Genomic DNA, 18,677 nt, shown 5'->3' with positions numbered 1-18,677 from the left:
AGTGAGTCCAGAGAGTGCAGTGGCACCACTAGGGATGCAGTGCCGGGAGTCCAGAGAGTGCTTTGGCACCAGTGGGGATGCACTGCAGTTACTCCAGAGACTGCACTGGCACCACTGGGGATGCAGTGCAGTGAGTCCAGAGAGCGCACTGGCACCACTGGGGATGCACTGCAGTGAGTCCAGAGAGTTCACTGTCACCACTGGGGATGCACTGCAGTGAGTCCAGAGAGTGCACTGTCACCACTGGGGATGCAGTGCAGTGAGTCCACAGAGTGCACTGGCACCACTGGGGATGCAGTGCAGTGAGTCCAGAGAGTGCACTGGCACCACTGGGGATGCACTGCAGTGAATCCAGTGAGTGCACTGGCACCACTGGGGATACAGTGCAGTGAGTCCAGAGAGTGCACTGGCACCACTGGGGATGCATTGCAGTGAGTCCAGAGAGTGCACTGGCACCACAGATGATGCAGTACATTGAGTCCAGTGAGTGCACTGGCACCACTGGGGATGTAGTGCAGTGACTCGAGAGAGTGCACTTGCACCACTGGGGATGCAGTGCAGTGAGTCCAGAGAGTGCACTGGCACCACTGGGGATGCACTGCAGTGAGTCCAGAGAGTGCACTGGCACCACTGGGGATGCAGTGCAGTGAGTCCAGAGAGTGCACTGGCACCACTGGTGATGCACTGCAGTGAGTCCAGAGATTGCACTGGCACCACTGTGGATGCAGTGCAGTGAGTCCAGAGACTTCACTGGCACCACTGGGAATGCAGAGAAGTGAGTGCAGAGAGTGCACTGGCACCACTGGGGATGCAGTGCAGTGAGTCCAGAGAGTGCACTGGCACCACTGGGGATGCAGTGCAGTGAGTCCAGAGAGTGCACTGGCACCACCTGTGATGCAGTGCAGTGAGTCCAGAGAGTGCAGTGGCACCAATGGGGCTGCAGTGCAGTGAGTCCAAAGAGTGCACTGGCACCACTGGGAATGCACTGCAGTGAGTCCAGAGAGTGCACTGGCACCACTCGTGATGCAGTACAGTGAGTCCAGAGAGTGCACTGGCACCACTGGGGATGCAGTACAGTGAGTCCAGAGAGTGCACTGGCACCACTGGGGATGCACTACAGTGAGTCCAGAGATTGCACTGGCACCACTGGGGATGCAGTGCAGTGAGTCCAGAGAGTGCACTGGCACCACTGGGGATGCAGTGCATTGAGTCCAGAGAGTGCACTGGCACAACTGGGGATGCACTTCAGTGAGTCTTGAGAGTGCACTGGCACCAGTGGGGATGCAGTGCAGTGAGTCCAGAGAGTGCACTGACACCACTGGGGATGCACTGCAGTGAGTCCAGAGAGTGCACTGGCACCACTGGGGATGTGTCCAGTGAGTCCAGTGAGTGCACTGGCACCACTGGGGATGCAGTGCAGTGAGTCCAGAGAGTACACTGGCACCAGTGGGGATGCAGTGCAGTGAGTCCAGAGAGTGCACTGGCACCACTGGGGATGCAGTGCAGTCAGTCCAGTGAGTGCACTGGCACCACTGGGGATGCAGTACAGTGAGTCCAGAGAGTGCACTGGCACCACTGGGGATGCACTGCAGTGAGTCCAGACAGTGCACTGGCACCACTGGGGATGCCCTGCAGTGAGTCCAGAGAGTGCACTGGCACCACTGGGGATGTGTCCAGTGAGTCCAGAGAGTGCACTGGCACCACTGGGGATGCACTGCAGTGAGTCCAGAGAGTGCACTGGCACCACTGGGGATGCAGTACAGTGAGTCCACAGAGTGCACTGGCACCAGTGGGTATGCAGTACAGTGAGTCCAGAGAGTGCACTGGCACCACTGGGCATGCAGTGCAGTGAGTCCAGAGAGTGCACTGGCACCACTGGGGATGCGGTGCTGGGAGTCCAGAGATTGCTTTGGCACCAGTGGGGATGCAGTGCAGTTACTCCAGAGACTGCACTGGCACCACCGGGGATGCAGTGCAGTGAGTCCATAGAGTGCACTGGCACCACTGGGGATGCAGTGCAGTGAGTCCAGAGATTGCACTGGCACCACTGGGGATGCAGTGCTGTGACTCCAGAGAGCGCACTGGCACCACTGGGGATGCAGTGCAGTGAGTCCAGAGAGTGCACTGGCACCACTGGGGATGCACTGCAGTGAGTCCAGAGAGTGCACTGTCACCACTGGGGATGCAGTACAGTGAGTCCACAGAGTGCACTGGCACCACTGGGGATGCAGTGCAGTGAGTCCAGAGAGTGCACTGGCACCACTGGGGATGCAGTGCAGTGAATCCAGTGAGTGCACTGGCACCACTGGGGATGCAGTGCAGTGAGTCCAGAGAGTGCACTGGCACTACTGGGGATGCAGTGCAGTGAGTCCAGAGAGTGCACTGGCACCACTGGGGATGCACTGCAGTGAGTCCAGAGAGTGCACTGTCACTACTGGGGATGCAGTGCAGTGAGTCCAGAGAGTGCACTGGCACCACTGGGGATGCAGTGCAGTGAGTCCTGAGAGTGCACTGGCACCACTGAGAATGCACTTCAGTGAGTCCAGAGAGTGCACTGGCACCACTGGGGATGCACTTCAGTGAGTCCAGAGGGTGCACTGGCACCACTGGGGATGCACTGCAGTGAGTCCAGAGAGTGCACTGGCACCACTGGGGATGCAGTGCTGTGACTCCAGAGAGTGCACTGGCACCACTGGGGATGCAGTGCAGTGAGTCCAGAGAGTGCACTGGCACCACTGGGGATGTGGTGCCGGGAGTTCAGAGAGTGCTTTGGCACCAGTGGGGATGCACTGCAGTTACTCCAGAGACTGCACTGGCACCACAGGGGATGCAGTGCAGTGAGTCCAGAGAGTGCACTGGCACCACTGGGGATGCACTGCAGTGAGTCCAGAGAGTGCACTGTCACCACTGGGGATGCACTGCAGTGAGTCCAGAGAGTGCACTGGCACCACTGGGAATGCAGTGCAGTGAGTCCAGAGAGTGCACTGGCACCACTGGGGATGCACTGCAGTGAGTCCAGAGAGTGCACTGGCACCACTGGGGATGCAGTGCAGTGAGTCCAGAGAGTGCACTGGCACTACTGGGGATGCAGTGCAGTGAGTCCAGAGAGTGCACTGGCACCAATGGGGCTGCAGTGCAGTGAGTCCAAAGAGTGCACTGGCACCACTGGGGATGCAGTGCAGTGAGTCCAGTGAGTGTACTGGCACCACTGGGGAGGCACTGCAGTGAGTCCAGAGAGTGCACTGGCACCACTGAGAATGCACTGCAGTGAGTCCAGAGAGTGGAGTGGCACCACTGGGGATGCACTGCAGTGAGTCCAGAGAGTGCTTTGGCACCAGTGGGGATGCACTGCAGTTACTCCAGAGACTGCACTGGCACCACTGGGGATGCAGTGCAGTGAGTCCAGAGAGTGCACTGGCACCACTGGGGATGCACTGCAGTGAGTCCAGAGAGTGCACTGGCACCACTGGGGATGCACTGCAGTGAGTCCAGAGAGTGCACTGTCACCACTGGGGATGCAGTACAGTGAGTCCACAGAGTGCACTGGCACCACTGGGGATGCAGTGCAGTGAGTCCAGAGAGTGCACTGGCACCACTGGGGATGCAGTGCAGTGAATCCAGTGAGTGCACTGGCACCACTGGGGATGCCCCCTGGTGAGTCCAGAGAGTGCACTGGCACTACTGGGGATGCAGTGCAGTGAGTCCAGAGAGTGCACTGGCACCACTGGGGATGCACTGCAGTGAGTCCAGAGAGTGCACTGTCACTACTGGGGATGCAGTGCAGTGAGTCCAGAGAGTGCACTGGCACCACTGGGGATGCAGTGCAGTGAGTCCTGAGAGTGCACTGGCACCACTGAGAATGCACTTCAGTGAGTCCAGAGAGTGCACTGGCACCACTGGGGATGCACTTCAGTGAGTCCAGAGGGTGCACTGGCACCACTGGGGATGCACTGCAGTGAGTCCAGAGAGTGCACTGGCACCACTGGGGATGCAGTGCTGTGACTCCAGAGAGTGCACTGGCACCACTGGGGATGCAGTGCAGTGAGTCCAGAGAGTGCACTGGCACCACTGGGGATGCGGTGCCGGGAGTTCAGAGAGTGCTTTGGCACCAGTGGGGATGCACTGCAGTTACTCCAGAGACTGCACTGGCACCACAGGGGATGCAGTGCAGTGAGTCCAGAGAGTGCACTGGCACCACTGGGGATGCACTGCAGTGAGTCCAGAGAGTGCACTGTCACCACTGGGGATGCACTGCAGTGAGTCCAGAGAGTGCACTGGCACCACTGGGAATGCAGTGCAGTGAGTCCAGAGAGTGCACTGGCACCACTGGGGATGCACTGCAGTGAGTCCAGAGAGTGCACTGGCACCACTGGGGATGCAGTGCAGTGAGTCCAGAGAGTGCACTGGCACCACTGGGGATGCAGTGCAGTGAGTCCAGAGAGTGCACTGGCACCAATGGGGCTGCAGTGCAGTGAGTCCAAAGAGTGCACTGGCACCACTGGGAATGCACTGCAGTGAGTCCAGAGAGTGCACTGGCACCACTGGTGATGCAGTACAGTGAGTCCAGAGAGTGCACTGGCACCACTGGGGATGCACTGCAGTGAGTCCAGAGAGTGCACTGGCACCACTGGGGATGCAGTGCAGTGAGTCCAGTGAGTGTACTGGCACCACTGGGGATGCACTGCAGTGAGTCCAGAGAGTGCACTGGCACCACTGAGAATGCACTTCAATGAGTCCAGAGAGTGCACTGGCACCACTGGGGATGCACTGCAGTGAGTCCAGAGAGTGCAGTGGCACCACTGGGGATGCACTGCAGTGAGTCCAGAGAGTGCTTTGGCACCAGTGGGGATGCACTGCAGTTACTCCAGAGACTGCACTGGCACCACTGGGGATGCAGTGCAGTGAGTCCAGAGAGTGCACTGGCACCAGTGGGGATGCACTGCAGTGAGTCCAGAGAGTGCACTGGCACCACTGGGGATGTGTCCAGTGAGTCCAGTGAGTGCACTGGCACCACTGGGGATGCAGTGCAGTGAGTCCAGAGAGTACACTGGCACCAGTGGGGATGCAGTGCAGTGAGTCCAGAGAGTGCACTGGCACCACTGGGGATGCAGTGCAGTCAGTCCAGTGAGTGCACTGGCACCACTGGGGGTGCAGTACAGTGAGTCCAGAGAGTGCACTGGCACCACTGGGGATGCACTGCAGTGAGTCCACAGAGTGCACTAGCACCACTGGGGATGCAGTGCAGTGAGTCCAGAGAGTGCGCTGGAACCACTGGGGATGCAGTGCAGTGAGTCCAGAGAGTGCACTGGCACCACTGGGGATGCAGTGCAGTGAGACCAGAGAGTGCACTGGCACCAGTGGGGATGCACTGCAGTGAGTCCAGTGAGTGCACTGGCACCACTGGGGATGCAGTGCAGTGAGTCCAGAGAGTGCACTGGCACCACTGGGGAAGCAGTGCAGTGAGTCCAGAGAGTGCAGTGGCACCACTAGGGATGCAGTGCAGTGAGTCCAGAGAGTGCACTGGCAGCACTGGGGATGCACTGCAGTGAGTCCAGAGAGTGCACTGGCACCACTGGGGATGCAGTTCAGTGAGTCCAGAGAGTGCACTGGCACCACTGGGGATGCAGTGCAGTGACTCCAGAGAGTGCACTGGCACCACTGAGAATGCACTTCAGTGAGTCCAGAGAGTGCACTGGCACCACTGGGGATGCACTGCAGTGAGTCCAGAGAGTGCACTGGCACCACTGGGGATGCAGTGCTGTGACTCCAGAGAGCGCACAGGCACCACTGGGGATGCAGTGCAGTGAGTCCAGAGAGTGCACTGGCACTACTGGGGATGCACTGCAGTGAGCCCAGAGAGTGCACTGGCACCAGTGGGGATGCACTGCAGTGAGTCCAGTGAGTGCACTGGCACCACTAGGAAAGCAGTGCAGTGAGTCCAGAGAGTGCAGAGGCACCACTGGTGATGCAGTTTAGTGAGTCCAGAGAGTGCACTGGCTCCACTGGGGATGCAGTGCAGTGAGTCCAGTGAGTGTACTGGCACCACTGGTGATGCAGTTTAGTGAGTCCAGAGAGTGCACTGGCACCACTGAGAATGCACTTCAGTGAGTCCAGAGAGTGCACTGGCACCACTGGGGATGCACTTCAGTGAGTCCAGAGAGTGCACTGGCACCACTGGGGATGCACTGCAGTGAATCCAGAGAGTGCACTGCCACCACTGGGGATGCAGTGCTGTGACTCCAGAGAGTGCACTGGCACCACTGGGGATGCAGTGCAGTGAGTCCAGAGAGTGCACTGGCACCACTGGGGATGCGGTGCCGGGAGTACAGAGAGTGCTTTGGCACCAGTGGGGATGCACTGCAGTTACTCCAGAGATTGCACTGGCACCACTGGGGATGCAGTGCAGTGAGTCCAGAGAGTGCACTGGCACCACTGGGGATGCACTGCAGTGAGTCCAGAGAGTGCACTGTCACCACTGGGGATGCAGTGCAGTGAGTCCACAGAGTGCACTGGCACCACTGGGGATGCAGTGCCGTGAGTCCAGAGAGTGCACTGGCACCACTGGGGATGCACTGCAGTGAGTCCAGAGAGTGCACTGGCACCACTGGGGATACAGTGCAGTGAGTCCAGAGAGTGCACTGGCACCACTGGGGATGCAGTGCAGTGAGTCCAGAGAGTGCACTGGCACCACTGGGGATGCATTGCAGTGAGTCCAGAGAGTGCACTGGCACCACTGGGGATGCATTGCAGTGAGTCCAGAGAGTGCACTGGCACCGCAGATGATGCAGTACAGTGAGTCCAGTGAGTGCACTGGCACCACTGGGGATGTAGTGCAGTGACTCGAGAGAGTGCACTTGCACCACTGGGGATGCAGTGCAGTGAGTCCAGAGAGTGCACTGGCACCACTGGGGATACAGTGCAGTGAATCCAGTGAGTGCACTGGCACCACTGGGGATGCAGTGCAGTGAGTCCAGAGAGTGCACTGGCACCACTGGGGATGCATTGCAGTGAGTCCAGAGAGTGCACTGGCACCACTGGGGATGCACTGCAGTGAGTCCAGAGAGTGCACTGGCACCACTGGGGATGCACTGCAGTGAGTCCAGAGAGTGCACTGGCACCACTGGGGATGCAGTGCAGTGAGTCCAGAGAGTGCACTGGCACCACTGGTGATGCACTGCAGTGAGTCCAGAGATTGCACTGGCACCACTGTGGATGCAGTGCAGTGAGTCCAGAGACTTCACTGGCACCACTGGGAATGCAGAGAAGTGAGTGCAGAGAGTGCACTGGCATCACTGGGGATGCAGTGCAGTGAGTCCAGAGAGCTCACTGGCACCACTGGGAATGCAGTGCAGTGAGTCCAGAGAGTGCACTGGCACCACCTGTGATGCAGTGCAGTGAGTCCAGAGAGTGCACTGGCACCAATGGGGCTGCAGTGCAGTGAGTCCAAAGAGTGCACTGGCACCACTGGGAATGCACTGCAGTGAGTCCAGAGAGTGCACTGGCACCACTGGTGATGCAGTACAGTGAGTCCAGAGAGTGCACTGGCACCACTGGGGATGCACTGCAGTGAGTCCAGAGAGTGCACTGGCACCACTGGGGATGCAGTGCAGTGAGTCCAGAGATTGCACTGGCACCACTGGGGATGCAGTGCATTGAGTCCAGAGAGTGCACTGGCACCACTGGGGATGCACTTCAGTGAGTCCAGAGAGTGCACTGACACCACTGGGGATGCAGTGCAGTGAGTCCAGAGAGTGCACTGGCACCCCTGGGGATGCACTGCAGTGAGTCCAGAGAGTACACTGGCACCAGTGGGGATGCAGTGCAGTGAGTCCAGAGAGTGCACTGGCACCACTGGGGATGCACTGCAGTGAGTCCAGAGAGTGCACTGGCACCACTGGGGATGTGTCCAGTGAGTCCAGTGAGTGCACTGGCACCACTGGGGATGCAGTGCAGTGAGTCCAGAGAGTACACTGGCACCAGTGGGGATGCACTTCAGTGAGTTCAGAGAGTGCACTGGCACCACTGGGGATGGGTTTCAAGCCAACTGCATTAACCGCTCATGCTTCTTTCTTATGAGACGTTAGTAAACCAATTACATAGCCTTGTCAAGACTAAATCACAGGTAAAAATCCTGTACATCTCATGTGGCCAACCACTCCCAACTAGGATTCCAAGAACCAGGAGGTTCGGTGAAAATAGGGCTAGTGCTATTAGAGGGGTGATTATTAGGGTAAGCCCTAAGCTGTCTTTAATGGAGAAGTATGGGTGGAATGGGATTTTGTCGCAGTCTGATACGATTCCTAGTGGGTTATTTGAGCCTGATTCGTGTAGGAAGGTTAGGTGGACTAGGGTGATTCCTGCAATTAGGAAGGGCAGTAGGAAGTGGATGGCGAAGAATCGGGTTAAGGTTGGATTGTCTACTGAGAATCCTCCTCAGGCTCATTCTACTAGAGTTTGCCCAATGTACGGGATGGCTGAGAATAGGTTGGTGATTACTGTGGCCCCTCAGAATGACATTTGTCCTCATGGTAGGACATACCCTACGAAGGCAGTTGCTATTAGGGTGAGTAGGAGGATTACTCCTGCGTTTCAGGTTTCTTTGTATAGGTAGGAGCCGTAGTAGAGGCCTCGTCCGATGTGTAAGTAGATGCAGATAAAGAAGAGCGAAGCACCGTTGGCGTGGAGGTTGCGGATGAGCCATCCGTACTGGACGTCTCGGCATGTGTGAGCTACTGAGGAGAAGGCGAGTGAAGTGTCTGCGGTGTAGTGTATGGCTAGTAGCAGGCCTGTTAGGATTTGTGTGGCTAAGCAGATGGCTAGAAGGGAGCCAAAGTTTCATCAGGCAGAGATGTTGGAGGGGGCGGGTAGGTCGATTAGGGAGTTGTTGATTATTTTTAGTAGGGGATGGGATTTGCGGATGTTAGGGGCCATTAGTGAGTCTGTGTGTTATTAGGATTATTACCAGGATGGAGAGGGCGAAGGATCCTAGGTAGGCCTTAATTAGCCCTGTGTGTATTGAGGTTGCGGCTTTGCTTGCGGCTACTTGTAGTTCAGCAAGGCCCTCTGGCCCTATTTTTTTGAGTCAGGAGAGGTCGATCAAGTGTAGGGCAATGTTTTGTCCCTTTTCTAGTAGGTTTTTGGAGAAGAATCGGTGTACTAGGGGGTTGAAGTACCCTAATGCAGAGGAGAAGTTTATGAGGGGGTTTGGTTTGGGGTGAGTGAGGGTGTGTGTTATGTTCGATAGTTCTAGGGCTAGGATGATTCCTAGGATTGTTATGAGGATGGCAGCGGTTTTGGTGATAAGGGGTATGGTTATTGGGGGGGTTTTGGTTGGTGTGATGAAAGAGGTAATGATTATTCCTGCTGTAATGCTGCCTAGGGCGAGTCGGGTTAGGGGGGCGGTGATTAGTGGGTTGTTTTCGTTTATTGATACTATTGGGGGGATTCGGGTTTGTCCAGCTTGGACTAGGATGGTTATGCGGATGCTGTAGGTTGCGGTGAATGCTGTGGCTATAAGGGTTAGGAGTAGGGCTCAAGTATTTAGGTATGATGTGTTTAAGCTTTCGATGATGAGGTCTTTTGAGTAGAATCCGGCTAGGAATGGGGTTCCTATCAGCGCCAGGTTTCCGATGGTTAGGCAGGAAGTAGTGACTGGGAGTATTTTCTGTAGGCCTCCTATCTTTCGGATATCTTGTTCTCCGTTTAGGTTGTGGATGATAGACCCTGAGCATAGGAATAGTATGGCTTTAAAGAAGGCATGGGTTGCGATGTGTAGGAAGGCTAGTTGTGGGAGGTTTAGTCCGATAGTGACTATTATTAGTCCTAGTTGGCTGGATGTTGAGAAAGCAATGATTTTTTTGATGTCATTTTGGGTTAGGGCGCATGTGGCAGCGAATAGGGTTGATAGAGCACCTAGGCATAGGCAGGCAGTTAGGGCTGTCTGGTTGGTGGCTAGCAGGGGGTGCATGCGGATGAGCAGGAAGATTCCGGCTACTACTATGGTACTGGAGTGCAGTAGGGCTGATACTGGGGTGGGGCCTTCTATTGCTGCGGGCAGTCATGGGTGGAGTCCAAATTGGGCGGATTTTCCTGCGGCTGCGAGGATTAATCCTATGAGGGGGAGGATTGGGGTTTGGTGGGGGTGTACGGCTTGTTGGATCTCTCAGGTGTTGAATGTTGAAGCTAGTCATGCTATGCTCAGGGTCAGTCCGACGTCTCCGATTCGGTTGTAGATTACGGCTTGTAGGGCGGCGGTGTTGGCATCTGCTCGGCCTTGTCATCAGCCGATGAGAAGGAAGGACATGATTCGTACTCCTTCCCAGCCTACGAATAGGAGGAATATGTTGTTTGCGGTTGTTAGGAGGAGTATGGCGACTAGGAATGTCAGTAGGTAGGTGAAAAATTTTGTTACATATGGCTCTGAGGCCATGTATCATATGGCGAATTGTAGGATTGATCATGTTACAAATAGGGCGATTGGAAGAAATGTTATTGAGTATTGGTCTATTTTTAGGCTCAGGGGGATTTTAAAGTTTATAATGAATTTTCACTCCCAGTGGCAGGTGACAGATTCTACTCCCGAGTAGATGAATGCGGTTGTAGGGGCTAGGCTAATTAGGAATGCGGTTTTAACAGCGCGGGTGGTGGCTTGTGGGGTGTTTTTAAAGTTTTTAAATAGAAATGGCAGGATGATTGGGGTTAGGAGGATTGTCAGCGTGAGTAGTGTGAGGGAGTTGATTAGTAGTGTGGGGTTCACTACTTTTACTTGGATTTGCACCAAGATGGGTGGTTCCTAAGACCAGTGGATTGCTGTTATCCTTTAAAAGTAAGGGGGCTGAGGTTTTAGGCTCAGATGTAAGAGTTAGCAGCTCTTGTTGGTTAAACCCTCCCCTCGGCAGGTAAGAAGGTTTGAACTTCTATTCTTAGAATCACAGTCTAATGTTTGGTTTAAACTATACTTGCATGAGGGGATTCCGGAGATCAGTTCGGGTTTGCGGATTAGGAGGAATATTGGGATAATGTGGAGTGTTATGAGCAGGTGTTCTCGCGTGGTTGAGTTTTGCATAGATGTGATGTGGGAGGGGATTGAGCCTCGTTGGGTCATTAGTAGTATGAATAAGGTGTAGGAGGCGGTTAGTAGGGTTGCGATTCCTGTTAGGATGATCGTGAAGGCAGATCAGTTGAATAAGGTGATTATAATGGTTAGCTCTGCTATGAGGTTTGTTGTTGGGGGTAAGGCTATGTTTGTTAGATTGGCCAGCAATCATCAGGTAGCTATGAGTGGTAGGAGAGGTTGTAGGCCTCGTGTGAGTAGTAGAATTCGGCTGTGCGTACGTTCATAGTTTGTGTTGTCTAGGCAGAATAGTATGGAGGAAGTTAGTCCATGGGAAATTATTAGGATCATTGCCCCTGAGAATGATCAGTGGGTTTGGATTATTCCTGCGGCGATAACTAGGCCTATGTGGCTAACGGATGAATAAGCGATTAGTGATTTTAGGTCTGTCTGTCGTAGGCAGATTGAGCTAGTCATTAGGGCGCCTCATAGGGCCAGGGTTAGGAAGGGGTAGTGCAGGAGGTTGGACAGTGGGCCCATAAATAGAGTGACTCGTATAATTCCGTATCCTCCTAGCTTTAGTAGTAGGGCGGCGAGGAGTATTGAGCCTGCGATGGGTGCTTCTACGTGGGCTTTTGGCAGTCAGAGGTGTAGGCCGTATAGTGGGGCTTTTACTATGAATGCTATGAGCAGTGCTAGACCTGATAGTATTCCTGTCCATGAGGTGGATAGGGTTGGGTGGGTTAGTTGTAGGGTTGGCAGGTGCAGGGTGCCAATTTTCACGTATAGGTGTATGATTGTGATTAGCAGGGGTAGAGAGCTTACTGGCGTGTAGAATAGCAGGTAGATGCCAGCGCTTAGGCGTTCTGGTTGGTTCCCCCATCGGGTGATTAAGATTAGGGTGGGAATGAGGGTTGCTTCAAATGAGATGTAAAATAGTGCTAGTTCTGTGGTGGAAAAGGCTAGTAGGATGAATGGCTGGACTGCGACTAAGGTTGAGATAAAGATTCGTTTGCGTTGTAGGGGTTCTTGTTGCAGGTGGTTTTGGCTTGCTATGATTATGAGTGGGAGTAGTCAGCAGGATAGTACTAGGAGGGGGGATGAGATTTGGTCAATTCCTGTTCAGTTGGATAAAAATTTGTAGGGGTAGTAGGTTGGGATTAATCACTGTAGGCTTAGGGCAGCGATTAGGAGGCTGTATAAGGTGGTGTTAGTCCATAGAAATTTTGGTGGAGACAGCAGGGCTGTTGGAAGAAGTATGATTGTGGGTAGGATGATTTTTAGCATTGCAGGAGGTTTAGGTTGTGTAGATGGTCGGAGCCATGTGTGCGGGTGGAGGCTACTAGGATGGCCAGGCCTGTGCCCGCCTCACACGCTGAGAAGGTTAGCATGAGAATTGGTACCATGGTGAACGAGGAGACTTGGTTTTCGATGGATCATATTGATAGGCCTACGAATATCGATAATATTATGCTTTCAAGGCATAGTAGGGCGGATACTAGGTGGGTTCGGTGGAAGGCTAGTCCTAGTCCGCTGAAAATGAAGGCTGAGTAGAAGCTTAAATGTAGGGGCGACATAAGAAAGTTACAGGGTTGGCTGTAATCTGCTGGGTCGAAACCAGCTATCTTTTTGGTTAGACTAACTTTCTGTTATTCTGCTCATTCTAGGCCCCCTTGAATTCACTCGTAGGCCAGTCCGAGTGTTAGGAGAAGGAGGATCACTACAGTTCAGGTGAGGGTCATTAGGGGGGATTGGAGTTGGACGGCTCATGGCAGGGGGAGTAGGAGGGCGATTTCTAGGTCGAATAGGACGAACAGGATGGCTACTGAGGAAGAATCGGACTGAGAATGGTAATCGAGCAGATCCAAGTGGGTCGAATCCACATTCGTACGGTGAGAGTTTCTCTGAGTCGGGGTTTATTTGGGCGAGTCAGAAGTTTAATGCGGTTAGGGCGGCGCTTAGGATTGATGATAGGGCGAATATGAACATGAGTGCGTTCATTGCTCTCCTCTGGGTTTATACCAGATTCTAGAGATTGGAAGTCAATTGTAATTAATATACTAGAAGAGCAAGATCCTCATCAGTAGATGGTTATGTAGAGGAATAGTCAGATGACGTCTACGAAGTGTCAGTATCAGGCTGCTGCCTCGAATCCGAAGTGGTGGTCTGATGTAAAGTGGAACTTGATCAGTCGGAAGAGGCAGACGGTCAGGAAGGAGGATCCGATGATTACGTGGAGTCCGTGGAATCCAGTGGCAACGAAGAAGGTAGATCCGTAGACGCTATCGGCGATTGAGAATGGGGCTTCGTGGTATTCTATTGCTTGTAGGGCTGTGAAGTAGAATCCCAGGAGGATCGTTAGGGTTAGGGCGTGGATGGCGTGTTTTCGGTTTCCTTCTGTGATGCTGTGATGGGCTCACGTTACGGTAACGCCTGAGGCTAGTAGGATGGCTGTGTTTAGTAGGGGGACTTCTATCGGGTTGAGTGGTTTAATTCCTGTTGGGGGTCATTGGCCTCCTAGTTCTGGGGTTGGGGCCAGGCTCGAGTGGAAGAACGCTCAGAAGAACCCTAAGAAGAAGAATGCTTCGGATGTGATGAAAAGGATTATGCCGTATCGTAGGCCTTTTTGGACTGTGGGAGTGTGATGGCCTTGGAAGGTGCTTTCTCGTACAATGTCTCGTCATCATTGGAGTATTACTAGGAGTATTGAGATGAGGCCTAGGGTTAGTAGTATGGATGAGTTGTAGTGGAATCACATGATTAATCCTGAGGTTGTGAGTAGGGCGGCGGCTGCCCCGAAGATTGGTCAAGGGCTTGGGTCAACTATGTGGTATGAGTGTGCTTGGTGTGCCATTAGATGTTTTCTTGTAAGTATAGGCTTAGAAGGAGCACGAAGACGTAGGCCTGGATTATGGCTACTGCTACTTCTAGGATGGTTAGGAGTAGTAGGATGATTATTGTTAGGATGGATACTGCAGGAAGGGTGGGTATTAATGCAATGGAGGCTGTAGAGATGAGTTGGATGAGTAAGTGTCCTGCTGTAAGGTTGGCTGTAAGGCGGACTCCGAGGGCTAGGGGGCGGATTAGTAGGCTGGTTGTTTCGATCAGGATTAGTGCGGGGATTAGGGGTGTAGGGGTACCTTCGGGTAATAGGTGGGCTAAAGAGGCTGATGGTTGGTTTCGTAGGCCTGTTAGTAGTGTGGCGAGCCATAGTGGGAAGGCTAAGAACATTAGGTTTACTCTTGTAAATATTACCCCGAAGTGGGCTTTTGCTCATGTTTGGTGTAGGGTAAACCCAGTGAGTAGTGGGAATCAGTGAGTAAATCCTGCTAGAATGGCAAAGACGGCGCCTATGGATAGGACGTAGTGGAAGTGGGCAACTACGTAGTACGTGTCGTGCAGGGCGATGTCTAGGGAAGAGTTTGCAAGAACGATTCCTGTTAATCCTCCGATGGTAAATAGGAAGATAAATCCTAGAGCTCATAGTATTGGGGGGGTCTCATTTGATTGTTCCTCCGTGCAGGGTGGCTAGTCAGCTAAATACTTTGATTCCGGTAGGGATGGCAATGATTATAGTGGCTGATGTAAAGTAGGCTCGGGTATCAACGTCTATTCCTACTGTAAACATGTGGTGAGCTCAGACGATGAATCCTAGGAAGCCGATGGATAGTATGGCTCAGACTATTCCCATGTAGCCGAAGGGCTCCTTTTTGCCTGAGTAGTACGTGACTACGTGTGAGATGATTCCGAACCCCGGTAGGATCAGAATATAGACTTCTGGGTGTCCGAAGAATCAGAATAGGTGTTGGTACAGGATTGGGTCTCCTCCTCCAGCGGGGTCGAAGAATGTGGTGTTTAGGTTTCGATCAGTTAGTAATATTGTAATACCGGCGGCGAGTACGGGGAGTGATAGAAGGAGTAGGATGGCGGTAATTAGTACGGATCAGACAAATAGTGGGGTTTGGTATTGTGAGAGTGCGGGGGGTTTTATGTTGATGGCTGTGGTGATAAAGTTGATGGCCCCAAGGATGGAGGAGATACCGGCTAAGTGGAGTGAGAAGATAGCCAGGTCTACTGAAGCTCCGGCGTGGGCAAGGTTACCTGCTAGGGGAGGGTAGACAGTTCAGCCTGTGCCGGCGCCAGCTTCTACAGTGGATGAGACTAGTAGTAGGAGGAATGATGGGGGGAGGAGTCAAAAGTTTATGTTGTTTATTCGCGGGAATGCTATGTCGGGGGCACCGATTATGAGGGGGACTACTCAGTTGCCGAATCCTCCGATCATGAGCGGATGCAGTGCAGTGAGTCCAGAGAGTGCACTGGCACCACTGGGCATGCAGTGCAGTGAGTCCAGAGAGTGCACTGGCACCACTGGGGATGCACTTCAGTGACTCCAGAGAGTGCACTGGCACCACTGGGGATGCAGTGCAGTGAGTCCAAAGACTTCACTGGCAAAACTGGGGATGCAGTGCAGTGAGTCCAGAGAGTGCACTGGCACCACTGGGGATGCACTGCAGTGAGTCCAGAGATTGCACTGGCACCACCGGGGCTGCAGTGCAGTGAGTCCAGAGAGTGCACTGGCACCACTGGGGATGCACTGCAGTGAGTCCAGAGAGTGCACTGGCACCACTGGTGATGCAGTACAGTGAGTCCAGAGAGTGCACTGGCACCACTGGGGATGCACTGCAGTGAGTCCAGAGAGTGCACTGGCACCACTGGGGATGCACTACAGTGAGTCCAGAGATTGCACTGGCACCACTGGGGATGCAGTGCACTGAGTCCAGAGAGTGCACTGGCACCACTGGGGATGCAGTGCATTGAGTCCAGAGAGTGCACTGGCACAACTGGGGATGCACTTCAGTGAGTCCAGAGAGTGCACTGACACCACTGGGGATGCAGTGCAGTGAGTCCAGAGAGTGCACTGGCACCACTGGGGATGCAGTGCAGTGAGTCCAGAGAGTGCTCTGGCACCACTGGGGATGCAGTGCAGTGAGTCCAGAGAGTGCACTGGCACCACTGGGGATGCAGTGCAGTGAGTCCAGAGAGTGCACTGGCACCACTGGGGATGCAGTCCAGTGAGTCCAGTGAGTGCACTTGCACCACTGGGGATGCAGCGCAGTGACTGCAGAGAGTACACTGGCACCACCGGGGATTCACTGCAGTGAGTCCAGAGAGTGCACTGGCACCACCTGTGATGCAGTGCAGTGAGTCCAGTGAGTGCACTGGCACCACTGGGGATGCAGTGCTGTGACTCCAGAGAGCGCACTGGCACCACTGGGGATGCAGTGCAGTCAGTCCAGTGAGTGCACTGGCACCACTGGGGGTGCAGTACAGTGAGTCCAGAGAGTGCACTGACACCACTGGGGATGCAGTGCAGTGAGTCCAGACAGTGCACTGGCACCACTGGGGATGCAGTGCAGTGAGTCCAGAGAGTGCACTGGCACCACTGGGGATGCAGTGCAGTGAGACCAGAGAGTGCACTGGCACCACTGGGGATGCAGTGCAGTGAGTCCAGAGAGTGCACTGGCACCACTGGGGATGCACTGCAGTTAGTCCAGAGAGTGCACTGTCACCACTGGGGATGCAGTACAGTGAGTCCAGAGAGTGCACTGGCACCAGTGGGGATGCAGTACAGTGAGTCCACAGAGTGCACTGGCACCACTGGACATGCAGTGCAGTGAGTCCAGAGAGTGCACTGGCACCACTGAAAATGCACTTCAGTGACTCCAGAGAGTGCACTGGCACCACTGGGGATGCAGTGCAGTGAGTCCAAAGACTTCACTGACACCACTGGGGATGCAGTGCAGTGAGTCCAGAGAGTGCTCTGGCACCACTGGGGATGCAGTGAAGTGAGTGCAGAGAGTGCACTGGCACCACTGGGGATGCACTGCAGTGAGTCCAGAGAGTGCACTGGCACCACTGGGGATGCACTACAGTGAGTCCACAGAGTGCACTGGCACCACTGGGGATGCACTGCAGTGAGTCCAGAGAGTGCACTGGCACCAGTGGGGATGCAGTGCAGTGAGTCCAGTGAGTGTACTGGCACCACTGGGGATGCACTTCAGTGAGCCCAGAGAGTGTACTGGCACCACTGAGAATGCACTTCAGTGAGTCCAGAGAGTGCACTGGCACCACTGGGGATGCACTGCAGTAAGTCCAGAGAGTGCACTAGCACCACTGGGGATGCAGTGCAGTGAATCCTGTGAGTACACTGGCACCACTGGGGATGCAGTGCAGTGAGTCCAGAGAGCTCACTGGCACCACTGGGGATGCAGTGCAGTGAGTCCAGAGAGTGCACTGGCACCACTGGGGATGCAGTACAGTGAGTCCAGTGAATGCACTGGAACCACTGGGGATGCAGTGCAGTGAGTCCAGAGAGTGCACTGGCACCACCGATGATGCAGTACAGTGAGTCCAGTGAGTGCACTGGCACCACTGGGGATGTAGTGCAGTGACTCGAGAGAGTGCACTGGCACCACTGGGGATGCAGTGCAGTGAGTCCAGAGAGTGCACTGGCACCACTGGGGATGCAGTGCAGTGAGTCCAGAGAGTGCACTGGCAGCAGTGGGGATGCAGTGCAGTGAGTCCAGAGACTTCACTGGCACCACTGGGGATGCACTGCAGTGAGTCCAGAGAGTGCACTGGCACCACTGGGGATGCAGTGCAGTGAGTCCAGAGAGTGCACTGGCACCACTGGGGATGCAGTGCAGTGAGTCCAGAGAGTGCATTGGCACCACTGGGGATGCAGTGCAGTGAGTCCAGAGAGTGCACTGGCACCACTGGGGATGCACTGCTGTGAGTCCAGAGAGTGCACTGGCACCACTGGTGATGCAGTACAGTGAGTCCAGAGAGTGCACTGGCACCACTGGGGATGCACTGCAGTGAGTCCAGAGAGTGCACTGGCACCACTGGGGATGCACTACAGTGAGTCCAGAGATTGCACTGGCACCACTGGGGATGCAGTGCAGTGAGTCCAGAGAGTGCACTGGCACCACTGGGGATGCAGTGCAGTGAGTCCAGAGAGTGCACTGGCACCACTGGGGATGCACTTCAGTGAGTACAGAGAGTGCACTGACACCACAGCGGATACAGTGCAGTGAGTCCAGAGAGTGCACTGGCACCACTGGGGATGCAGTGCAGTGAGTCCAGAGAGTGCTCTGGCACCACTGGGGATGCAGTGCAGTGAGTCCAGAGAGTACACTGGCACCACTGGGGATGCAGTGCAGTGAGTCCAGAGAGTGCACTGGCACCACAGGGGATGTAGTGCATTGAGTCCAGAGAGTGCACTGGCACCACTGGTGATGCAGTCCAGTGAGTCCAGTGAATGCACTGGCACCACTGGGGATGCTGTGCAGTGAGTGCAGAGAGTGCACTGGCACCACCTGTGTTGCAGTACAGTGTGTCCAGTGAGTGCACTGGCACCACTGGGGATGCAGTGCTGTGACTCCGGAGAGCGCACTGGCACCACTGGGGTTGCAGTGCAGTCAGTCCAGTGAGTGCACTGGCACCACTGGGGATGCAGTGCAGTGAGTGCAGAGAGTGCAATGGCACCACTGGTGATGCACTTCAGTGATTCCAGACAGTGCACTGGCACCACTGGGGATGCAGTGCAGTGAGTCCAGAGAGT

Source organism: Anser brachyrhynchus, assembly GCF_964034855.1.
Source record: "Anser brachyrhynchus genome assembly, contig: SCAFFOLD_54, whole genome shotgun sequence".
NCBI classification, from domain to species: Eukaryota; Metazoa; Chordata; class Aves; order Anseriformes; family Anatidae; genus Anser; species Anser brachyrhynchus.
Note: the sequence above shows the minus strand (reverse complement) of the source record.